General features: G+C 43.3%; 1 protein-coding gene across 2 annotated transcripts in view; it reads right to left on the reverse strand.

Annotated features, from left to right (window-relative positions):
• The window catches only part of GRM7 (glutamate metabotropic receptor 7), an 827,253-nt gene that overhangs the window by 718,388 nt on the left and 89,607 nt on the right, over positions 1 to 19,258 (reverse strand). The gene's annotated exons all lie outside the window — the stretch shown is intronic.

The raw sequence follows: 19,258 nt of genomic DNA on the forward strand, positions 1-19,258 counted from the left end.
ACCATTTCCTGTCAGTGTGAATGCCCTCAAATTATACAACTATACACATGTAACTGTAACATACTATTGTATCAATTTTTAAAAGCCCAATTACACGAGTAAAGTACATTTTCACTTGTAACACCCAGTTTTAAGTGCGTAAATCTTTTTGAAAATTACCCCCAGGGACAGTAACTTTCAAACTGATGTGTGGGTGCACTTTGGCACATAGGCGTCAGTGTGCACTCAGATGCACGGCCATTTTATTATAAAATAGCCTGGCCTCGTGCACGTGTGTGCCCACATTTAAGTGGGCACGCGCCTAGGTGCGCAAATCCCGGTTGTACCGCGTAAGTCAGGGTTTCCGCCCATCTGTTACTGTTTAATTGTAAACCGATGCGATGTGTGAACGGTCATCGGTATAAAAGAGACTTTAAATAAATAAATAAAATAAATATTTTATAACAGGCGCACATCCACGCCATTGAAAGTTTCACCAGTTTGCCCAGTTAAGAGCAAGGTCCTCCAAACTGCCCTGGTTTGATAGCCTGCATCTCCCCTAGTTGCTCTAGGCCCTCTATACCCGGCAGAAATGGTTGGTTTTAATATTTTTAAAACTTACACCTCCTCCCTAGCAGAAGCAAACTTGCGAGGCAGTGGATCTGGTCGCGCACACTGGCGTGTAAGTATTTACGTGCACATCTCTTGGCCACACCCTGAAACGCCCATTCCCCGTTCAGCCAGCACCCCTTTTTGAAATCAAGTGAGATATTCATGCATCTGGGGAGCTTTTAAAATTCATCTTTAAGTGAATTTTTTAATTTTTTAATTATTTAAATATTTATTATTGAATTATTTGATTGTTTGATTATTGGGTTATTTAATTATTTTAATTGATTGATTATTTAATTACTTAATTATTCATCCAGATAATTCGGGGGCGCTCTGGGATGGGCCAGTCTTATATCCACATAGCTTAGCCGTATAACCACGTTATCCAGCTAAGTTATCTGGGAAAGTTTAGTAGAGCAGCCTGAGGTTATCCATGTACTGAGATGATGTGAACATTAACTGGCTACCTTCAAAACATGGCTGCTTAAGCAAATAAAAAGAAAAAAAAAATCTTCTGAGCTAATGGGCCCACATGCAGCCTGCAACCCCCCCCCCCCCCACCCCCAAAAAAAATAAAAATCATATGGGGCTTAGCATCCGGTCTCTCCCCCACCCCAACCACCTTAAAAGAATTCAAAGAAGTTGTGGGACAGTTTAGTTTATTTCATTTCATTCTCTTACTGCCTTTCTGTATTAATCAAAGTGGTTTACAGTAAACGCATAATAAAACAGTTTTTACCCAGGTCTGGATTTAGGCACAGGCAGCACAGGCGACTGCCTAGGGCACCAGATTCCAAAGAAGACCCTGCTTCTGCTTGCTTTGGATTTTGAGAGCCATGCCCAGGCACAGCTTCGAATGGGTGCCGCTGTGGCACGCTGCCTATGGGTGCCCAAATCTTAAATCCGGCCCAGAGTTTACCATAAGCGAATAAAATGTAAAATGTCAATCCAGTAAAACACTATAAAGACTTGATCTGGACCTCCCATGGGATTTTTCATCGGGGGGGAGGGGAGAGGAAGCTCCATGGACCACTATGGCCCACAACCTCTGTTAATTCTTTGGGGAAGATGTTCCAATATGATTTTTATTTAATTTGGGGAGGTAGGGGATTGGGTTTGCTGGCTGCGAAGGATTTGTTAAATGTATCCTGTTAACTTTAGCTATAGCTGAGTATCTTCAGCAGGAGACTTGTCCCACTGGATATTCAGCTGAGGTTATCCAGGGTCAAGTGATCCAGATAACGCTGCTGCTCACCAGCCCAGCGAATACGGATCTGATCTTTACTAAAAAGTAACATTCTTCCTGGCCCAGCTGACATGATTCGTTTTAAACTCTTCGGAAATATTATTTTACATTTCCTGCCTTTTTACAGGACTAGTGGTGGTAGCTATAGAAAGAGCAGGACCAGTGCAAATTGGTGACAACGGCCAGGATAGGTTTTTCCTGAATGGACATTGTCACAGAGTATGAATACCACACGGCCAGGCCCCCAGTATAACATGAGGACTTTATATACTCACCCCAAAGCCTTGCCTTTACCTGAATATCTTCATTTGGGATTGGCCACTGTCGGAGGCAGCAAGTTGGTCTTCTTATGTTCTTATGCGTTTGGACTGGGGAGCTTCTGAGGCTTTTCCCACTTTAATTGTAACAAGCAGCCACAACTATCTTGATTTCAGTGACCCATAACGGGTTTTAAGCCAATTTTCTATATATTCTGGGGCACGTTAAGAGAATTCATTTCATAGTTTAAAACAATTTTGAAACTTTTTCAAGATTCACTGAATTCCAAAAATAGATGAGGACTATACTGGGACCACGGTCATGGACCTCTTCCCAAAGTTAACACCTACTGGACATGAATTCTAATTTGTCACTTGAGACGCGTGCTGCAGGCTTCCAGTGGCACGGTATCAATCATTATTATTGTTATACAAAAGGACAAAATCTCGCAGGCCGAGCCACTGGATCATCCAAGCCACCACCAGCATGATAAAAACACAACCTGCACAGGGAGATGCAAACAGGCAACCTTGAATCATTCCTATAATGGACATTAATGTGAATCAGAGCTGACACCTCAGTGTAGGAGTGTGCTGTGGGTCAACCAAGAGTGGCATCGCAGTCTCATTAATGGGCATCCCATAGGACAGCTCAGTTTGCAAAAGGAAAATACACTCTGGCTGAAAGAAATTGGGACAGGAATCATGCAGTCAGCTGTATTCAAAGCTGATATGCATCACGCTGCATAGAGGTTAGTATCAAAAAGCCAAAATTCACCTACCAATATCTCTGCTATTTCACGACAGATGTAGTCTAGGAACACTCAACCTTTCTACAAAGTCTTTATACTCCCTAGAGAATATGTCACAGGAGCTACCTTGCAGGAATACTCAGTCCTTGTAAAAAGTCCATTCTACGAACAGCCTCTGCTGGATCATGACATAGTCCCAGAGCATTTAACTCTCCACAAAGTTCTTACTCTTCCCTGGTAGTTGCAACAATTCATGGGGAGGGTCGTTTTCAATAGTCTGTGTAAGTCAGTACATACATATGCCTTTAAGTTGGGGTGTCAAAAGTTAAGGCTGTATATTATAAACCGTGTGGTGGGAATGGTAGATCATAATATACTGTACATCTGTGCTCCAAAAAAATATGTGTATGTTTCAGTATGCATCAGAAAACTGCATGAGGTCAGTATTCAAAAGTTATTTAGATGGTAACTCAAAAATTATCAGTCTAACAGGGTCATTCATCAAAATGCGTTATGGCATTAACGCATGCAATAATACGTTAATGCCATAATGCATGCGATAATAATGGTATCGCATGGCGCGGATGCAAATTTCAGGAAGGGGAGGGATTAGGGAGGAGTTTGGGCAGGAATTATTAAATGAGGGGCAATATCACACCATGCGATAGCATAATGTATGCTATTGCAGGGTTTTAACTACACCTTTTTTCTTGGTCTTAAGCTGTGTGATATACCTGTAATGCAATTTGTGATACATTTTTAGAATTGCATTTTGGGGCTTGAGAGAGAAAGAGAGCAAGCACCTATCTATAAGGTCTTCATAGCAGTCAAGTATTTATATGCCTATAGGAGGGTCATCTGATAGGTTGAGGTGAGGTGTTGGTGGTGGTGGTGGTTTAGGGGCCAGAGTGAGACATATGAAGAGCACAGTGCACCTCGGTGAAGATTTGATTTCATTTGGAGTGAGGAAAGTCTCACAAAGATGACATTTCTACTATGTCTCTCACCCTAGCTTTATGGGTAGCTGGATAAGAAAGGGGCATTTTGAGGGCATTCCAGGAAGGGGCTGAGATATCTGGCTAACCTAACCAAATACTGGGTATAACAGGATAGGCTAGCTGCTTCTGAGCAGGTCTAAAGTTATGCGGCCTTGTGTGGTCAGATAACTTGCTACTTAACAGGGTATCTTCAAAAGATATCCAGCTAAGCAGCGCTGTTATTAGCTAGGTAAATAAAAGTACAGAGGATGGCTAATCCCCTCCCTCCCCCTCCCCAAAGTCTGATATTAAGGCCCTGTCAGGCCATATTCTCCTACTCCCCCCCCCCCAAAAAAAAAAACAAAACCAAAAAACTGACAGAGCAGCTCCAGAGGCGCCAGGAGCGGGGTAGAGGTTCCCTCGCTTCCCGCACTAATCAAAAAAGTACCAGGCAAGATGGGGGGGGGGGGGGGGCTGGCACCAGGATTCTCCTTTGTGGATGGATTAGGGGGTAAGGCAGGGAGGCAGACCGATCGCATGGGTCAAACTTGGGCCCAGAGACTGGGGCACTTCCTCAATATCTGAAAAGGTTTCAGGAGGGAGGTATGAGAATGCGGCCTGACGGGGGCATTAACCACACACTTTGGGGAGGGGGAAGGGAGGGGATTGAATATCTACTGCACTTTTATTTATTTAGTTAAAGATATCCGGTTAAGTAGCATGTTGTCCGGTCACCAAGGCCGGATAACTAAAAACCTAACTGGCTATGTTTGAATATAGCTGGTATAGGGTTTTTTAGTTATCCGGCTAGATGTAATCAGATAATTTTAGGCTGGTGTATTCAGTGGAATATAATATGAATACATGGAACAAGGTATCCAGCAGACTTTAGCCAGATAACTTGTCCACTAACCGGCCTGCAGAATATGGACCTCCATACTGTCTCCACCCATTTTATAAAAGTATACATATATATTTTACATGCATGACAGCCCTGAGTTCCATGCAGAGGCAGGCATTTTATAATGAATGCATCTACTCTGCTTAGGAAAATATTTATTTGTGCGCATTCTTGGAGTCGCTGGCTTTTCGACCCCTCCTCCGATTCACTGAGATGCTCCAGCACATCCTCCTGACCCCTCCACCATTTAACCCAGACCCCCCCCCCCCCCATATACACCCCCACCCAAAACCTGCAGGCAATTTCACTTCTGTGGCTTAATAAGCCGGTGCAAAATTTGCATACGGACAAGTTCAGTAATGTGTGCGTGCAATACAGCAAGCTGCACGGGGACTTCCAATCCCTGGCCAGAATGCTCCTGAACGCTCCCTCGTTTCCTTTCACAGTTACAAGTGGCACCGCTAGTACAGGCAGACCTCGGGCTTTTGCAAAGTACCTAGGTGCGGAACTTCCCATTTTATGTACATAAACATTTTGAATATTTCACCCTAAGGTTCAGATTGCGGTAGAAATGCATCTGTGGCCCATGCACAGCTTCGCCTACAGCAAAGGCATTTCCCATGGGAGCCCACATGTGGCGCAACAGAAATCTAGAAGATTTCAGGAGCCCTGCGCTACGCATTACAGAATCCCTGTGCATGTGAAGTCTTCCTGGATTTTCCTCCAGCTGCTCTTCAGAGGGTCTCATTCCACTCGCATGTGCTTATCTGACTTCCAGCGGCACGCTAACACCCCTGGGCTCCGTACATGTGACAATTTATAGGCTTGGCCACCACGCTGCAGTCCCCTGGAGGCTGGTATGGCGTCAGGTTTAAAATTAATTTATTCCCTGATGCCCCAAGATATTGGGCCGCACTACCAGGAAATCCATACCGAAGGAAAGAAAAGACGCCCAAACTGCAACCAGAAAATTTGTTCCCAAAAGATTTTTCTGCTGCTAAAACGCTTTGATCATGAATGTGCTTCATATCACTTTGTGCATAAAATCAGTACATCCTGACTTTTATAAATGTTACACTTTGTAATGGTTAGATGTCTAATTGCTTGTTAGAGGTGGAACACAGAGTAGCTGGCACGAGCAGCCTCCTCTAAGTAAAAGAGATGCCAATAGCGATGTATTAACTACACTATCACTATGCATCACTTTAATGGGGAAACGCTGCCGGAAAAGGTCACGCTAATGGTTCTGAGTCACCTAACAACAGTCCACTCCAAGCCAGAACTGGGAGCCTTAAATGCAACTTTTCATCAAACTTGTCAGGAAATATGAAATACGTGTTTACTTAAAAACCTTTGCTATTCCCTGCTCCCCCCCAATGCATAAGTGCTCCACTGAAAGTACCCAGTTAATGTTAACCAGGAGACATCAGCGTAAGGATTGTTCCAACCAGACTTGTCCAGCTAATGTTAGCCAGGATGCGCCGAAAATCGGTGCTCACCAGCTAAGTTTAGCCCCGACTCCGAAATGCCCCCAGCACTCCCTCTTTTAACCAGCTGCATTTTGTGCAGGCAGTGCGTTATCTGGACAGAAATTTAGACGGGGATTGGGGGAGGGGAATTTTGAAATCTTGGACTTTGCCCAGGTAAGCTCCAAAACTTAGCTGCTGAAGGCCTTTGAATGTTGATGTCTCTGAATTGCATTAATGCAGACGTGAACCTGCCAAAGCAATTCAAGCTAGCGAAAGAAGAGGCTAAGGATAATTCTGTGCCTTTGCAGAGAGGATGATGTGCACAAAAGAAAGCTGAAAGACGCTTCTTTACCTAGACAGAAAGCTGCTATCTCAAACTAACAGGCCGATGCAGAAAGGTGCATTCCCTGGAATGCAGAGTTTTACCCACAGTTGTCCATGAATTTTCTACAGGTAAACCTTACTGTCGATGCAGCAAGGACTTTTACCTGCAGAAAATGTACAGGTAAAACTGTGCATTAGTCCTCGCATGGAAATCCCATGCAAATGAGGACATTAGCGATTCGCTCCCAATGCAGAGAGCTGCGCTGGAAGAGCGCCCATTTCCCTAGAGCTGGAAACTTCACTTCAGGTCAGAGATGGAGTTAAGTTTCCGGCGCTACTGCGCTGGCACTTAAAAAGGGGGAAAAAGCAAAAAAAAAAAAAAAAAAGACTTCCGGAACCTTTACCCAAATAAGTACTCTGACATCTGTTTAAGTGGTGGCAGTGGCTAACATCCCTCCCCATTCCTGAGTTAAAATGCACGTTCAGCCTGTGCAGAACGCACATTTTGCAGTTAATATGCTTTTTTTAAACTCCCAAAACATTTGCATAGCATTAGCTTAGTGCATTGGGAGTTTTAAAAAATTGTAATCTGTGCATTAAAACCGGGCACTGAAATCCAGCTCACAATGTCTTTAACGCACAAATTATTATTGCATCGGCAAATAACTTCTTACTTTGCGGCCTGGGAATTGAGACACTGTCCAGGACAGTCACTCTCTGTGCACAGAGCCAGCAAAGGAATAAAGCATTCAGCTCTACACACTCTGCTGCTCTTCTTTGAAAAGACGTAATTGTTTAAATCATCATTTTCCTAGCTCAGCCATACCATGCCACTATAAAGAACAATTAGATGGTTGCATCTGACAGAGTCCTGCTGCTGGCTTCCTGTCAGGAGCGTTCAGTTTATTATTTAATACCTGGAGACAGTGAAACCTGCTTATTGCATACTTTCCCTCGGAGGTTTCCAGGATTGCCTTTTTTTTTTTCATTATAATAATGACTATGTTAAACATTTCTATTTTTAGAATACTTTTCAGTGATCTGCATAGGGCCAGAGTTTGCGTGTACAAACCACAAGCAGACCTTTGGAGGAATTTTCAAAGTGCACATAAGTCCGCTGTGAAAACTCCTGGGGGTGCATGGAACCAGGGCCGAGATACATGTGCATACCCACTTCCGGGCACATGTAAATGTGTGCTTATAGATTCATTCACATACGTGTACATTTTTTTCCCCACCTTAACTCCACCCCGGAATGCCTCTTTGCAGTGCATGCAAAAGCATACATAAAACTGACCTATTTGCATGCATTTACATGCACTGGGCACCAACTGATTTTCAAAATGCTGCTTACACATAAAAACAGGGCTTTATGGGCTTAAGTTCTTTTGAAAATGATGAGCTTGATATTCAAAAAGGACTTGGCTGGATATATGTGACTTATCCAGCTAAGTGGCGCCACTGAATATCTGGCTATGGTCAGCGGTCGCCACTTAGCCAAATAACTCAGGGGTGGGGAATGGGTGAATCAGGGCAGAGTTGAGTTAGCCAGATAACTTATCCGGCTATCACTAGGTCAGTCCACACATCTATCCTAAAGTTAGCCAGATAAACTTATCCAGCTAACGTTTAGGATATCTGAGTATATTCAGCAGCGCAGCCACACCGCTGAATATTCAACACTAGTTAACTAGCAGAGCCACACAGCAGCTGAATAGGGACCCCCTAAGTGTTTTATGTTCTTAAACCAATTAAACACATTCCTTGGTGCTTGCCTGGAATTTCAGTGGGCTAGAGGTGCCCTGTTTCCTACCTTGGCAAAGTCCCTTAGGACCTTTTTCTCAGCATTTTGTTCTATAGTCAGGAAATTGAAAAATCCCTCTAGTAGGTAGGGGCTTTGGAGAGGTAACGGCATGCACATAAGATTCACTTGGAAGTTGCAGTAGTCCACACTCTGCAGACGGCAGCAATCCTTCACAAAATGTCTTTGATCCCATATATTGTATTCAAACTTCTAGAAACACCCCCCTCCCCTTGCTAGTTCTCTTCACCTAGGAGCACACATCCAAACCAGTAAACAACTGTACTGCATCACGTCAAATACTTGAGAGGCATGTTGTGGCATGATAGACAATTAGGGAGAACATGATTCAGCGTGCGCAGTTAGACAAGAGAAAAGTAAGATGGCACCCGCAGATTCTAGTACAGACACTGACTGCACTGCATTGCTTGCTGAAGCCGGGTCTTGGGAGGAAGAGTCACGCATCAGCACCTTAGCAGGCCCGGGACCCACTTTAATGCGGGGTTGGATATTTTTTTTTGCTAGTTCAAAGTGATGGCAATTCAAATTCAAGGCGTGGTCATATAAGCTGGGATTGATTCAAGCTGGGATCCATCCATGACTCTGAGCCCAACCTTTAAAGGTTCATGCAGAGTATTTCTGTTACCGGGGAGCATTACTTGTACATATTTCTACTGTACATAGTCTCCCTCTAGTCTATTTTATCTTTGTTTTATACCTCATCTAGATATGCCTTTTCCCCTCCCGCTCCCCATCCCCCCTTTCCCACACACCTCTACCCTCCTTCCCTCCCCTCTACCTGCCCCCCAGCCCACCCTCCCCCACCTCCCCCTCCCCCTTCCTCCCCCCTTTTGTTATTGCTCCATTTTGGTTCATTTTGTATTCTGATTCTTGTTTCTGCTATTAATGTTATATTGTTATTTTGTTATATTGTTATATTGTTTTACTGTATTTCCCACCTGAGTTCTTTGTAAACCGGCATGATGTGTTTCACGAATGTCGGTAAATAAAAGTTAATAAATAAATAAATAAATAAATACTTTTGCTTTCTTGGTATTAAGGTACAATCCACCAAAATCTAGCCAGGCCGCTTTTGCTCAATTCAGACTCGACTGTATATAAAGGCACATTTATTCCGCACAGATGAGATTTTGAACAGGTGAGGGCCAGGAAGGGATCCAGCCAGCCAGCCTGCCCTGCTCTTCTCTGTCCTAATCTAGGACTTTGTGCTCTCAGTGCCCCTTAATCTATTTCTAGAAGACAACAAAATCAAGAAACAAAACAAAAATTTCAGGTCCACCCCAACATCTTCCCCTCTGCTGCACCCTCCACAGTACCTCCCCTCCCCCAGACTCCTTCAACCAGTTGTCCCATCGGCAGGTCTAAGGGGGCCGGACTGATCTCCAGTCATTCCTGCCCCACCGGGTCTGCATTCCATCATGGCACCCTGAGGCCGGCACCATTTTGTTGTACGGAGGGAGCTCTGTATGGAGGTAGAGATGTAAATGGAGACCTGGCGGGGCATTTAGCAGCTGGGGATGGGGTGAGTGGTGGGAGGGATCCAGAGGAGTCCGAAGGGGGTGCTGTGGGAGACTTTGGTGGTGTCATTTGAAAATAAAATGAAACAGCAACACTTGAAATTTCATTTGTTTGTTTTGTTTCCTTTTCAATATGAAATTAAATGGGAAATTTCATTTGAAAGCACATCTCTAATGATTTACAGTATCAAAAGCCTTAGCTGTGAAAATACCGCTCCACTCAGGAACTCAGTCACAATGTTAATGTTGTCTGCTAGTTTTATTAGTGCCGTTTCAGTGGAATGGACTGAATGAGTCAATTTTTGGTTCGTTCTGTTCATAATGAACCGAAAATCAACTTATTTGCTATAAAATTCCCATTTGCTTTAAATGAATGCACATCCCTAATTTTAATTCAACATTAAGATGACAAAGGAAATTCCACAGTACTTGAAAATGAGCAAGTACAGGGAAGCACAACTCGGGTGTTGAACAGCAATTCTGCTCTCCAACAGCACGGGAGATGAAGGAGGGGTTAAGGGGCCAACACAAATTATACTGCTTTTTCTGAGTGCAAGGCTCTGTAGCCAAATTACTAATGTGGGTGAAAATATTACAGTCGGATCAGAGCCCAGACATTTGCCAAGCATTTTTTCCCTGTTTGGACATATTGCCTTTGTTTCTGCATCTGTAAGAGTGGGAGACCAGAACCGCTGATGGCTTGAAGATGCCGCTGTTGTGTTCCTGCAGTTTCAGGAGTGCTTTCAAGGGCTGGGCAGTTGAAGGTAGGCATTGCCCCCAAGAAGGTCACCATCCCAAGGAAGGAAATGTTTGAGCTCCTTAGAATTTTGAGGGGTTTCCATGTTTGCAATTGCTTCTATCCTAATTGGGTTAGGGGGTCATTCCCTCCTTTCTAATGAGCTGTCCTAGGAATTTCAGTTGAGACGGCCTGAAGTGGCATTTTCCGCTGCATAATTTCATTGAAGAGGCTGCTGTTGTCTCAAGTAGCTTTTCTAGCCCGTGGTCATGTTCTTCGGGGGTGGTCCAATAGATTAACACATTTGTCCATGTAGGTTCACATGCAAATGTTAGCTCCAGCAGCCACTACGGTACAGTGATCTGCATTGTAGCTGAGCTCACACTGCATCTGTTTATGGCTGCAGTGCTATGGGCATCTCTATTTCGTGTCTGTACAGTCTTTAGCTTCTGAACAAATCTCAGACCCTCTGCCGCTCCTCACTCATTCTGAGTGGTGACACAACAATTTGGCAGCAAAGATAATTGTCTCCATTCTTAATCTCATTAAAAAGCTACCCTTTTCACAGTGGCAGACTCAGATGAAAATTCTAAGTTGACAGCTTGGATATCAGTATTTTTGCTCTAACTGAAGTTTCTTCTGAGCAGTACTGGCATCAGCGAGAAGTCGAAGAGCAGACAGACTGCAGGCAACCCACGGGACACATTTTTACAAAGTGACTTCCGGCAGCAGAGACACACTAAAGCTAGAATTCCTGCAGCCTGATTGAGCAGTGCCAGCACACGGCAGCAATTAAAAATACACTGGTCTCAGAACAGAATTAGGGGCAAAGTATGTTTGAAAAATGACTTTTTATAATCGAAAATAGTTATCCTTGAAATTAGAATCCAGGAATATGACCTTAGTGCACTGACAAATAAATAGCACTTATTATTAGGTGGATGTAGTTAGAAGTGTTCATACTGGGGGTTGCGTACTGAATGCGCAGGATAGAAATGAATATTTGCACTCTGACATACAGAAATATTTGTAGCTCTGTTTGTTAAACAAATACATCCATTCAGTGTTCACTAAAGAAAATCCTGGAGAAGGACCATTGCTGTTTGAGAAAAGCGTAAATGCGAGTGGGGGTAGATGCAACCCCATTTACAGAAGAGAATGTATGGAAAGAACTAGGAAAATTGAAAGTGGACAAGGCCCATGGGGACAGACGAGGTACATCCCAGGACACTAAAAGGAGCTCAGAGATGTGCTGGAGGGGCCACTGACAGACCTATTTAATAGATCCCTGGAAACGGGATTAGTGCCAAAGATTGGAGATGAGCAATTGTGGTCCCAATTCACAAAGGTGGTAGCAGGGAGGAGGCTGGAAACTACAGGCCTGTAAGCCTTCCCTCAATGGTGGGAAAATTAATAGAGAGTCTGCTGTAAGAAAGGATATCTACAATCTGGGGGATTGCTTGACCTGAGGCAGCATGGTCTCATCAGCGGAAGGTCCTGTCTGGATAATTAGATCAAGGAAGACCACTCAGTGTTATTTAGCTGGATTTCAGCAAAGCCTTTGATACAGTCTTGCATAAGAGGCTCATAAATAAAATGAAAAGCTTAGGAGTGGGTCCCAATGAAATGGTGAAATGGATTATAAATTGGTTGACTAACAGGAGACAGCAGGTAATGGTAAATGGTTTTGGGACCGGTTCTGTTTAATGTCTTTGTCAGTGACATTGCAGAGGGGTTATAGAGAAAAGTTTGTTGTTTTGCAGATGATACTAAGGTCTGCAACACAGTAGACACACCTGAAGGAGTAGAGAGAATAAAAAATGATTTAAGAAAGCTTGAAGAGTGGTCAAAGGTTTGGCAGCTAGGTTTCAATGCCTAGAAGTGCAGAGTCATGCATCTGGGATGCAGTAATCCAAATGAACTATATGTGATAGGGGGTGAAATACTTAAGTGCATGGACCATGAAAGGGACATTGGGGTGATAGTGTCTGGAGATCTGAAGGCATCAAAGTAATGCAACAAGATAGTTGCTAAAGCCAGAGGGTTGCTGGGCTGCATACAGAGAGGAATAACCAGCAGGAAAAAAACAGGTGATAATATCCTTGTATAGGTCTTTGGTGAGGCCTCACCTGGAGTACTGTGTTCAGTTCTGTAGACCGTATCCCAGAAAAGATAGAGACAGGATGGAGGCGGGCTAGAGAAGAGCAACCAAAATGGTTTGGGGTTGGTATTGGAAGACCTGTGAGGAAAGGCTGAAGGCTGGAGGAGAGGAGTTACAGGGGAGATATGATACAGACTTTCAGGTACTGAAAAAAGCTTTAATGATGCACAGACATCAAATCTTTTCCATTGGAAAGAAAAGTGTAGAACGAGGATCATAATATGAAACTCCAAAGAGGACAATTGAGACAAACATCAGAAAATAAATCTTCACAGAGAGATGGGGGATACCTGGAATGCCCTTCCAGAAGAAGTGATGAAGGTGAGAACGATAATGGAATTCAAAAGGGCATGGGATAAGCACTTTGGATGCCTAGTTGCTAGAGGATGGAAATGAAGACATGAGGGTAACCTATATTAACTAAGTGCAACACTTTGGATTGGGGGTAACCTGCAAGGAGCAGCAATTCAATTACTACTCTTAACATAAGGCCTGGGATGATCAGCAAAGAGGTGGGGTGACCACCAGCCTGCACAATTGAGGCCACAAATTCAAGGCCAGGTTATAGCACAGAGCAATTATTTATTGATACTTTCGCATTTATAGCCCAATTAGCCTTGATGTTTTTGGTGCAGCTGCAACATTGCTCTCTGCTTTGACGGCAGGGAAATTGGATTGAGATGACAGTCAATGCTGGGCCCCAAATTTTACGGTCCGGGAACTGATTCACAGACATTTGGAGAAAAGCATTATGTAGCCCAGGATTGTTTCTATGGCAAAGTCCAAAAGCAAAGCATGTTCAAGTAGCATTATTTGAATTATCAAGAAAGCTGTTCACCTTATACAAATGTTGCTGGTAGTAATTTTGTAAATATTACTAAACTTAACATAAGGCTTGGGGAAACCTGTACAGAGTGGCAGTGCCACTTACCATCCTTAACATAAGGCTTGGAGAAACCTCCATGGAGGGGCAATTACTACCCTTAACATAAGGTTTGGGGGTGACCTGTACTGTGTGGCAGTCGCTACCCTAACAGAATGGGGGAACCTGCATGGAGCAGCAGTTGCTGCCCTTGAAAAGGGCCTGGGGGTGGTCTGCATAGAGTGGCAGTTACCACCACGTGCAGCTTGCTGGGCAGATTGGATGGTCCATTTGGTATTCTTCTGCAGACTGTTACTATTTCACTATGTTACTATTATCCTCTGTCACTTCCCATTTATACTTGAAGATTTACTCCTTCAACCAGGTCCACTGCTGTTGTAAACATTTTACTGCAAGTAAGTAATTCTACAGTAATGAAGTCTTTCTAGCCATAGCACTTCGTGATCTGCAATTTAATGTCATATACAGGAACAAAACTGGATGAATGGCAGCAAACTCCATAATTGTGCTCCTCAGTCATGCTCATGAAAGGATGAGCTCTGTTGTCTCATAGACACACCCATGAAGAGCATAACCAAGCCGACTTTCACTGTTCATCGCCCACACTTATCACACATTCCAGACCCTCGACATAAGGTGTAGGGATGTGAATCGTTTTTCAACGATTAAAATTATCGTCCGATAATGTTTATATCGTCTTAAATCGTTATAGAACACGATACAATAGAAATTCTAACGATTTATCGTTAAAAATCGTTAAATCGTGTTAGTGCGCACTAACTCGAGTTAGTGCGCACTAACTCCCCGTTAGTGCGCACTAACTCGAGTTAGTGCGCACTAATCGGAAAAAACGATTTTTAACGATTTTTTAACTAAAAAATCGTGCCTAAGACGATTTTCTTGCCCTGCCACACGATTTCTATCGTTAAGACGATATGGAAAACGATTCACATCCCTAATAAGGTGTATAGCCTGCTAAATAAAGCAGCAGGTTACTATATGGAGTTGGAAATCAAGTATCCTGGGCCCCAGTTCTTTCTCTGCCATTGACTCTGCTTATGACCTTGAACAGGTCACTTTACCTTTCTGTTTCTCATTCTGTTGAGATGGAAATAAATAATGAGACCATTCTCTCTTTTCCTCTTACATCACTGTCAAACAGTCCAGACACCAGAGATGTGCATCCTAGCCCCCCACCCCAGAGATGCCTGCATTATGTGTCTAAAGCTATAAAATACATTGGGATTTTGGGAATCTATTCAAATGAGAAGGTGATAACAATATTATTATAATCACATTTCTAATACATTATTCCTAGAGCTAATGTTACAATGTACTGAAAATGTCCACCAACATCTCACCCTCTCTGTCTTCTTTAATTGTAAGTGTTTACATTCATTCCTTATAGGGATATAGCCCAATACTGCCCAAGAGCTGGCTAACCTCCCCCACCTCTCCCCCGCCTATCCTCCACATGAAGAACACAATGACCTTAGCACAGATAAGACATGATAGCACCTAATCCTCAACTCAATCAAAGGTTCTCAGAGTGAAATAAAACACCCGTAAATAGAAGATGCTGTTAGGGACCTGCACTGCAGTCTGATGCTATCAGAGGAGCTGATTACAGATAGTGCAGCTCTGAACTTGTCTGGGGGATTCATCTCTGGATAACTGGAAAAAAATATCCTAATCTCTCAGATACTGAACTCACAGCCAGAACACTAAGTAACAAACACTACTCTGGTGAAATTAGAACAGCTTGCAATAACATGGGGAATCTACCCAGGAGAGAGTCACTCCGACAGTCAGTGGCAGTGAATACACATGTCCACAGACCCATTAGGCATTATGCAAAAAGCACTCTCCACACATCAGGATTTCTGCCTAAGAGGTGCCTTAGGGTTTTTACCAGAAGACACAGTACAGAGAAAAAAGCAGGGATGAGAGAGGGGGTGCAGCAGAGGAGGTGAGGGTGGGGATGAAAGATGAGGAGGAATGAAAGAAGTGTGGGGGGGGGGTGAGAGAGGCAGAGAGTGAAGGAAAGAGAAGGGATAAGAGATGGGTGTGGGATGAGAGAGGCAGAGAGTGAGGGGGGAGTTGGGGGATGAGTGGGGTAACATAGTAACACAGTAAATGATGGCAGAAAAAGACCCAATGGTCCATCCACTCTGCCCAGCAATTTTCTTTTAGGGTAGTAACTACTGCTCTGTGCAGGCTACCCCAATTAGCACAGGTTGCCCCTTTTCATCTTTTAGTCATTAGAGATCCTCTGGTTTTATCCTACACCCTTTGGAATTCCATGACCATTCTTGTCTTCAGGGCCTCCATTGGGAGGGGATTTCAAGCATCCACCACCCTTTCTGTGAAGAAATATTTCTTGATAATATTTATTTGTGCACCTCCGGACTTCTTCCTTTCCATGATATACCTGAAACATGTTTTGTCACCACGCTTTACCTCTTTGGCAATCCTTTCTTCACTCGAGCTTTTGCAATCCTGATTTCTTTCCTTGTCTTTCAGTTTCACCAGATATTCTTTCCTGTCTTCCTCTTTTTGAGTTCCTTTGTACTTTTTGAAAGCCGATCTTTTCGCCTTTGTTTTTTTCAGCCACAACTTCGGAGAACCAGATCAGTTTCCCATTCCTCTTCCTTACATAAAGATTTGTCGCTTTAATAACAGCTCCTCTGTTGTTCGATTTCACCCAATTTCATCCAGTCTTCTAGCTTGTCCTCAAGGTACCACCCCCATTTTAACAAAGTCTGTATTTTTTTTAAATCTAGGACTTTGATCTTTGGGTGACGTCTCTCCAACTTAGGCACTCAAATGGGCACATACTGGGACATCAGTGATCATATCTCCATTTGTGAGCACCAGGTTCAGTATCGTTCCTCCCCTCATGGGTTCCATCACCATTTGTCGAAACAGAACACCTCAAAGAGCATCCTCAATCTGTCTAGCTCTTATAGATTCTGCAGCAGGGATACTTCAAAACACAGACAGACCAAAATTTCAAGCAACACTTTCCATTTCCTTCCTGCCTTTTGGATGTTTTGGCCAGATCCCTGTCCAGTTCTTCTGTCTGATTCAGAAGCTCATAGCCCTCACCAGTATAAATGGAAGTGCCGCCATCTTTTTCCCAAGACAACCCACAGCGCTTCCTCCTTTCCCCATACCCCCTGCATTTCAGTTACTTTTTGGTCCTATCTATCAGGGATATTACCATTTTCACTTAAACATGCATCTGCACTCCAGTTCCAAAAAAGCAACCCACAGAGGCCACAGATTCTGCTAACTTCAGACCGATTTCATCTTGACCTCACCTGACAAAATTATAGAATCAGTTGTCTTACATCAGCTCATCTTGGACCCAGAGCAGCACAGTTTCAGATGTGGCTACAGCACCGAAACTTTAATACTCTCATCATTCAACACCATCACCCACGGCTTTGATTCCAATATCAATTACATTCTGGTACTACTGGACATAAATGCTGCATTTGATACGCTTGATCATAACATCCTTCTAATGCACATGAAATCAATGGGAATCACTGGAACTGGTATTAGAATAGTTTGCTTCATTCTTAAGTAATCGAACATAACAAATCCCTATTGGTTCTTTACAATCTGACTGAAATACAATACCAACTGGTGTACCCCAAGGTTTGGTCCTTTCCGCCACACTTGTCAATATCTATCTGGCACCACTTTGACAGTTATTTGATTGTCTCAGTGTAAATTACAAAATTTACAGTTATGTCATTCCGTTTTTCATACCATACAATTCCTCTTGGTCAAATATTCTCACCATTGTGCCATTATGCATGAATGAATTCTGTAAAAAGATGGTTAATCACACAACAGACTAAAACTCAGTGTTGCAAAGACTGAAATACTGTTACTATCAAGCAAAACAAATCCAACCAATGCTATTCTAAAAGTTCTACATTTTGAAGGCTATGACATCAAAAACACTTAAAGCCAGGAATCTGGGAGTAATTCTTGATTATCCATGCATCAACATATCTCATCTGTTGTAAAATTATCATTTACAAAATGCAACTGTTAAAATGTCTAAAATCCTTACTTGAGACTCATGATTTGTTAATACTAACAAATGTTGATTATTGTAATTCATTATATCTAGGCATCTCAGCCATTACTGTATGTCCATTACAATTAATTCAGAACTCTGCCACCTGTATTTTGACAAACACCAGGTCAAGACACCATATAACACCCGTACTTTCTTCACTATGTTGTCTTCCCATTGCTTTTTGAGTACAATATAAACTTTTAACCATAATTTTCAATTTATTGCACAATGTCTTAGTGGTCTAGCTAAGCATTACATTACATATATATAAGCCTTCCTGGCAGCCACGCTCAGCCAACAAGAATTTGTTGGATAATCCTGTGTTGAAGGTGGCAAGACTGGCCATTACAAGGAACCATGCCTTTTCTATTCCTGGGCCTAAATTATGGAACTCACTGCCTGAGACCTTGCAAATGACTACAGATATAAAAGAATTTAAAAGGGACCTCAAAACTTTTTTGCTTAAACAGGCTTTCAGCACCTAATATTTAGCACAGCTGCTGTTGACCTGTGCTTAATGGAAGAAACTGATTTGATTTTGACCACAGGTAGATTTATATCACTGCTACTAGAGTACTTTTTTTGTGTTTGCATTTCTGTTTTAAGCTTTGCTTTTATTATGTATATACTTTGTAAACTGCATCGTGTGACATTGTAGACTGTGGTATATAAGAATTTTAAAATTCAATAAGTAAATGTATCCTCTTCGACTGTATTCCATTCATGAGACGCACTGAACCATGTCTCTGTAACAGCAACAATTATCCAAGTCCTCCTCAGCACCTCTACCATTAGGGCCTGCAGATCTGGAACTTTATAGCTGAAACTATGAGCATTTGTACATATCACTTTCCACTTTTTTATTTTCCCTTGGCTTGCTGCTATTTCTGGATACCTTTTCTACTGCTGTGCTTGAGAGTAGACCAATTCTGTTCTTTTCTCCTCTCACTATGGGGTGGATTTTCAAAGGGTTATGCGCGTATATTACATGCGTAACCTCGAAAATCCGTTCCTGCGCGCCAAGCCTATTTTGCATAGGCCCTGCGACGTGCGCAAGCCTCGGGATGAGCGTATGTCCCGGGGCTTGAAAAAATGGGCTGGGAGTGGGTGGGGTGGGGTGGGGGCGGGACTGAGGTCTCCGGCACAGCAGTTGTGCCGGCGCGCGCAACCTACTCCTGCCCAGAGGCAGGTGCAACTTCGCCAACAAAGGTCAGGGGGGGATTTTAGATAGGACTGGGGGGGCGGGTTAGGGAGGGGAAGGTGGGTGGGCGGAAGGAAAGTTCCCTCTGAGGCCGCTCCAATTTTGGAGCGGCCTCGGAGGGAACAGGGAAAGCCATCAGGGCTCCCTTAGGGCTCGGCGCTGACCCCGCATTTTATATCGGCGCCAAGCCGATATAAAATGCCGATATAAAGGGGTAGATTTTCAGAGCCCTGCTCGCCTAAATCCGCCCAAAACCGGGCGGATTTAGGCGAGCAGGGCCCTGCGCGCCGGGAAGCCTATTTTACATAGGCCTCCCGGCGCG

Source organism: Rhinatrema bivittatum, chromosome 4 (assembly GCF_901001135.1).
Source record: "Rhinatrema bivittatum chromosome 4, aRhiBiv1.1, whole genome shotgun sequence".
Classification (NCBI taxonomy): domain Eukaryota; kingdom Metazoa; phylum Chordata; class Amphibia; order Gymnophiona; family Rhinatrematidae; genus Rhinatrema; species Rhinatrema bivittatum.